Source organism: Polistes fuscatus, unplaced genomic scaffold (genome assembly GCF_010416935.1).
Source record: "Polistes fuscatus isolate 324 unplaced genomic scaffold, CU_Pfus_HIC Scaffold2, whole genome shotgun sequence".
NCBI classification, from domain to species: domain Eukaryota; kingdom Metazoa; phylum Arthropoda; class Insecta; order Hymenoptera; family Vespidae; genus Polistes; species Polistes fuscatus.
Window position 1 is genome coordinate 12,358,910 of NW_025113096.1, and position 7,648 is coordinate 12,366,557.

Here is a 7,648-nt window from a genome sequence, read left to right on the forward strand (position 1 = left end):
GAGAAATCGAGCCAATATCACTAACTCCTTCATAGAGTTCCCGTAACGAATCGTCAAACGTTCCATCTCGATCTGTACCTAAGATAATCGTTCTAAGATCTACATTTTTAGAATACAATCGGCAGGATCAACGGATAGAAGCTAACAAATCAATGGAAAATTCTAATAGTCCATGATTACGATTATTATTTCATCATATGTGATGCGTAAATAGGTAGTTTGGGTAAATTTTGTTTAGTTTGGTAAACTCGCGAGTTTAGCGCGCATTGACCCTGACATTGAAGTGGATCGCAAAGAGGGCATAAACTTAGCGGCACTTGGCACTCTGAGGTCAGATGGTAGCACCTCCGGCTCGAGGATTCCCTCTCGAAAAAATATCGAAGGTACCGAGAGAAGCGAGAGTCGGAGTCGAGTCGAGTCGAGATGAGTTGAGTCGAATCCAGTCTCCAAGATGGTGAGACTCTTCTCTTTCTCTTCTTCTTCTTCTTCTTCTTCTTCTTCAACTTTCTTACGTTTCCTCCCTTCTCTCTTCTGCCATGCTAAACGTTAAGGATATGAGTAAAACAACAGTGGTAGTATTCTGGTAGACCGTTAAACTTCGATCGGTTAAACACTAGACAAGTAGATAAAATATAATCTTCGTGTAACAAATTTTCATCGATTTTTTTATTACGTTGAGTTACCCGGAAAGTTCAATTTGATATTATATATGTGTTTAAATATTTATTCAAATATAAAAGTTTTGATTTTTTTTAAATTTTCTTTCGAAATCGATACGAATCCTTCCGACAATTCAATATTAATCAAACGTTAATTTTATTTTATCGACGATAAGAATATTTATTAAATCTTTATTATAGAGGGTATGCCAAAAATCGTTTTACAAAATTAAACAATTCGTAATATTGTTTGAAAACAAATGTTGCAATTTTATTAATAAACCGATATTGATTATTTGTTTCGTTTGTATTTTTTTGGTAACGCGACTTTGGAAAGACCCTGTTTTTTATCCAATATTTTACAATTAGATTGGTACTATTCGAATCGATAAAATCATTCGACAATGTACACGTGGGAAAAGGTGTAAATTACAGGATATTTGACTATCGAACGTCATTTCTTTTGTGTTCCTCTTTTCCTCTGATATCGTGGGACATTAAGCATCCATTTGCCAGCGAACGAATACCCAGCCACGGATTTCCGTTCGGCGATCAAAACGAATGAACAATTGCGGAAGCAAATAGTCTGTGTTGGCGTCTGTTAAAAGGGCCACACGGGCCACGAAACGACTCATGTACCGGTTGTCGATGATAATGGACCGGTTCGATTTGTAGCACTCACTAGGTGCTTCAACGTACCATAGGCGAATCGTGGGAAATCGATCCCGAATAACATCCGCCAATTAATTTTTTCGCGTTACAGAAACAGAGAGAAAGAGATAGATAGATAGATAAATAGAGAGAGAGAGAGAGAGAGAAATAAGGGGTTTTTTCTTGCGCCATAATAGGATCATCACGAAATACTAATGATTGGTTTTTCGATGCCATGCCAAAAAGAGGATTAACATGTTTAATTTATTTATACAAGGATCTATGCGAAATCGATTATACTTTTTTCCATTTTTAAAACAAGTTCAAACGTGTATTATACGTTAACCAAATATATCTTATAAAAAATCTTAAATATCGTATTTAATTCGATATTGAACGGCTGTGATTTATTAATTTAAATAAATTAACGATAAAAAGAGATATTGACAAATTGGAAAAAAAACTGGTGTGTGTACTTATGTAAGCACGTAAGAAGTTATACTTCTTTGGCGTACCAAAACGAATGTAACCTCAATAACCTCAAAAATAACTTCAAAGAAAAAAAATAACCTAAAAGAAAAAATTTATTATTATTATTATTATCATCATTATTAATTTTTCTTATAACTTTTTAATTTTCCTTGTTCATTTTTTAATTAACGTTATTATTATTATATTATTATTGTTATTATTATAAATTTTCTTTTTACATAGAATATAGTTGATAAAGAAACCTGTTCCCCACCCTCCTTGATGATCAATAATATTCGCTAATGTAAGCCGATTATTTTTCTATTAGTATTATATTTGTATTCATTTATTTATTTATTTAATTTTATATATATATATATATATATCGAATTACTTTATGCATCAACGGCCATGGTGCTGTGATAGCACTAGTTCTCGCTCGAGATCATTTAAGTAAAGCAGCGCTGAGTACGATTTAGTACTTGGATGGGTGACCCGCTAGAGAGAAAAAAAAGAGGAAAAAGAAGAGAAAAGACGAACTTCATGCCGTAAAATTTGAAATCGCTTTGCCGCGCATCCTAAAAACTGTGACAAACTTCGTGGTGTCGATTTTTACCATGCGCTCGGAAAAAAATCACGCACACACACACACCCATATCACATTTTCCCAAACGCGCCAAAAGAAGTATAACTTCAAAAACCACACAAACATGTGCGTGTATAAGCGTGACGAAAGAAATGAACGATATTTAAGTAATCTAATTATAGTTCTTCTGTCTCCATACGAGGGCAAGAAGACAATTGCTTCTTTCTATGGATAGAAGTTTGAAATGCAAAATGTGTATTTGCCATGAAAAACAAGATACTTGCGCGCGTAGTAGCCTAGCAACTTCTTCCACCATGGATGATATTCCTTCTGGCAGAACAAAAAGCTGCACGTAGCAAGAGAGGAGTACACGCTGGTTTTACCTTGCGTACGGTGTGCATGCGTCGTCGCGATAACGTAAGCATCGTAAGGTATATAAGCGCGTGTATGCACGCGTGCTAAAAAGAGAGGAAAAAGCATAGGGTATATGCATGTCTTTCTCTCTCTTTCTTTGTATGTATGAGTAGCGTGCTGCATATGTGTGTCTATATATGTGTGTGTGTGTGTATGCGTGTTACACGATGTAACGACGTCTTTCGTGGGACTTTCACTTGCCCTCCGCTTCGGCATATCGGCCTGGCAAACTTTATAACTACTATACATGGTACAGAGTTAAGGATCTTCCTTCTTCACTCCGATCATCAGCGTTCTCCTCTCAAATGGAGAAGCAAGCAGTTGCTTCTCTCTTTCTTTTTCTCCGATCGATTCGTAGCTGGAATATTGAGATCGTGCGGCTTTCACGTAGCAAAAGAAATTCAATAAATTAAATGCGAATGATATAAATTATTTAAAAAAACGTTTTAATCGTTCGCGTTGATTGTTTCGTTGATAGCGAGGACGATAAATAATTTACTCGTCAAACTTTTTACGAATCGATAACAACGAAGGATTTTAGAAATGGAAAGATTATATTAAAAATTTCGTAGAAAAAAAAATAGAAAAGATTGCGAATGATATAACACTTTTGCGGCATTGGTTCGTGCAATGGCAGTTAATATTTGATATGTACATAAATAAGTAGTCACAGAGTTGCGTGTATGTCAGACGTAGATATTTATGCAATATTTATTTCTATTGAAACGAATTAACAAAGAATTTCAAGCAACATATTCGATTGCTTATACGTTAAATGTTATTCCTAAGAATTTATTGTGGTTAGATCTTGTGTATTAATTGTATTCCTATAGATGTAATTTACAAATTGTTCTTTTTGTTTTACTATAAGAAAGGGGGAGAAAATCCGTACACAGGCATTGTCACAAACATTGAAAGAGTTTATGAAGTAGGAAAGACGAAGTGGGGTGATCAGAGAGGGAAACGAAGAAACGAAGAATGCTACAAAGGTTCGCTCGTAATGGCTTTGCAACGGTGGAGCAAGTAATAACCATCGCGTAATAACCAACGACACGATGATTTCTGGGTAGGCGGCCGATGTATCTCATTCTTTCGAGTACTTTCACGAGTTTCCCTGACTGCTGTCTGATGTATAAGCGCGTATGTGTATGTATATATGTGTGTATGCCCACATCTTCCTCTATGTTCGATGTGTGCCTTTCGAATATGTATGCTTATGAACAAAGATTGCAAACTAACTCGAATTAGAATATTTTCAAAGTTTCCATTTCGTAGTTTCGTTAATTGCATACCTTTCTTTTATATTTCATATTATAATTTAATTGTTATGTTTAACATGTTTATTTATTTTTTGCAAATGGTCACACGAATAATCAACTTGAAGTTCATTTTGAGGAATATTATTTATTAACTCAGAAGATTATTTCGTAAAAGGTATAATCCGATAACCAAGTTGTTCGCAGGTCAAAGTGACTAACTTCACTTTTAGAATTTAAAAAAATTTTTATTATCAAACAACTTAATCAATACTTAAATTTTTATAATAAAAACAAATGTCCTTAATAATTAGACTTAATATTAATGAATGGCAATAATTCTTATGGCCGTTTAATAATATATCAGAAGACAATCTATATTACATACTTTATTAATTTTTTTCTATTTTTTGTTTTATATTAAATTAATTAATTTGACAAATAGGTAGCTCAAATGTGACTTATCATCAATAATGGAGTAATCTTCAAGTGTTTTATAATCAATATATAAAAAATTCAGAACTATTATATCTATATATATATAGTGCATTATTATAAGATTCTACTTTGTTAAATTATTGTTAAATTATTCAAAAGTTTCTGGTCGTCGGTATCGATTGTTAAATATTTCTAATAAAAATAAAAATTAAAAGACAGTTTAATTTTATATCTTTCAATAAAATTCACGATGATATGGGCCAATTGTCAATCGAATATCTCTGATATAATATCTCGTATTAAGAATTATAGTATAAATGAGTCAAGGGACCATTCTGGTCAAATGGTCTTATTATTATATTTTTAATTAATAAAAAGTAATTTTAAAAAAAAAAAGATTTTTTAAAGCACCTCAACTTCCAATATATACGTTTCTAAAATCCTTTCAGTGACTCACGTAGATGATTTCTCTTGTTTTACTGACTCCAAATGAACAATTCGAGAAAATTCTTATTCATTGTCAATATGAATGCTGCTATGGATTAGATTTGTATAAAATTAGTACGTTAAAAATGATTAATTTTCGATATTCTTCATTTTTTAAATTAGTAAATATGCAATTCAAGTTTTTTCAATAGCTAATAGTGTATAGAATAACATTTAAAAATTACAATGGAATCGGTTTCGTAGTTTTTTTTAATTTTTTTTCTTTAAAATCTAAAAGTTTCTGATAACGTTCTGAAATATCGCGCCATTTTTATTTCAAAGCTATGTAAAAGTTAAAATAATGGAAATTTTATCTCAGAATTTTTGTACTACATTCTTAACATTATGTACAATGGATACATGGAAAAAAAAGATTGATTTTTCTAAAATTTTGTGTCCATAATGAATTAATCAAAATATATGAATTAATAACAAATTTAGTAATTTGAAGAAAAAGGGAGGGAAAGAGAGAGAGAGAGACAATAAAAAATGAGGATTTACAAGTGACCATTAAAGCAAAACGTCAGTCGAATTATTTCGTTTCGTTTCCTAAGGGATGCAACTTCCTACTTTTAACTTACTTTCGGAAGAACCTTCCTTTCCTGTCTTTCGTAGCTCCTTCGATTGAATAGGATAAACTTGAATAATCCGTCGTTTGTAAAAAGGGTAAATATATAATATGTAAAACGCATTGTGTTTCTTTTTCAATATATCCTTATTGATCCTCGACTGTCGTCTGCATGACATAATAATATTGACAATTCTTTATCTATTTACAGACTTCCTAAGTGATGATGATGATGATGATGATGACGAAGATAATGATGATGATCGTGATAATATAATAATTAGCGCGTCATAATTAATAAATTGTAATAATAATAATAATAATAATAATAAAAATTATTATTATATAATATATACATATATATATATATTAAATAATAAAAATTAATATATATTATATATATATAATAATTATATTATTATTATTTTATTATCATCATTTTATTATTTTTTATTATTATTATTATTATTATTTTATTAATATCATTACTATTATTATTATTATTATTATTATTATTAATATTATTATCATTAGTATTATAATCATAATAGTAATACATATACCAATACAATTTTAATACAACTATACACATTCGTCACGTAATTATCATATCTATTTTATATATCGTACATATCAATGACAACGCATAAATATTTAATTTTCCTTTCTTTTTTCTTGTATAATTCTGCTTGTTTTTATTTTTTTTTCTATTTATTTTCTTGTGCACGTTTATTTTCTTATTGATTTATTTTATTTTTTTTTTTATACGAAAGAGAGATGATTACGTTTTAAAAGATTTTGTTCGTGTAATACTTCAACACGAGGATCACGTAAATGCGTGACCTACCCCATGAAGTTTACTTTAATAAAACAAATTCGTCGGTGGACGGGTTTTATAAATTTGAAAAAATGTCGCGAAGAAGGGGGAAGAGAAGTAATAACGAGAGGCAGGAATCAGGAATGGGTTGATCGCTCGTTTATGGAAGAAGGCGACGATATCAAATTGTTCAAAGAAGTGTAAGTACAAAAAATGACAACAGCTTTATTACACATTATATTTATATAATATAATCGGTCTTATGTACGTGATTCGTCTCGCAGATTAGGATCGTCGGGGGTTTTATTTTCTTTTATTTTTATTTATTTATTTATTTATTTATTTATTTTTTTTTTTAATTTTCTTTCTCTTTATATTTAGTTTCCATTTTCGATTTTCTACTTTAATATATATATATATATATATATTTTGTTGTTGTTGTTATCCTTATTAAGAAGGAACACGATACAAAATCGATTCCGCTGATCCTCCGAACGTTGCCCGTTTTTCCATCACTTTGTTGAACCGCGTACGATATAATTATAATAATTATAAGCGCCTAGGTCCTTCGTTAAATCGCGCTAATCAAGACCCAAAGCCTGTGTATGACTTAGTTGGTAAAGTTGTTCGTTTATTTTAATTATTATTATTATTTATAACAGGAACATCATCGAATCTTTGTTCGTTATATCGTCATCGTACGTTTCTATATATGTATATATATATATATATATACACATATATATACAAAACATATATGTATATACATATATATATATATATCGTCATCTCTCATCACTTTCACATCATCATTATCACTATCGGCATACTGATTCATAATACGCGATAATCACCATTCATAAATAAATTAATTAATCATTATTAACCGTGCGAAAACAACATATATTCATCGCATTTCTCGTACCATCGACGGTCGAAGATAACGAGCGTTCTTCCTTTTTTTTTTTTTAAATGTTTTCTTTACTCGTCGATGAAAAAAGAAATGTATTTTAATATATACATAAAGGGAATGACAGTATACCGAAACGATTGATGTGATATCAGATCGAACGAATACGAGGCACGCGTTGTTTGCGTTGTTAAACCAAAATCAAATCTAGCTGTGTACTAATTTTTTTGGTTCACTAACGCGTCTCAACGCAGATCCCCGATCAATTCGATAGATTCATTCGGATTTTTTTTTATAAATCGAATTTTGCTATAATACTCAACACTAAAAACGAAAAAAAAGAAAAAAAAAGGAAAATGAGAAATAAAGAATCACACGAAAAAAAAAAAGGT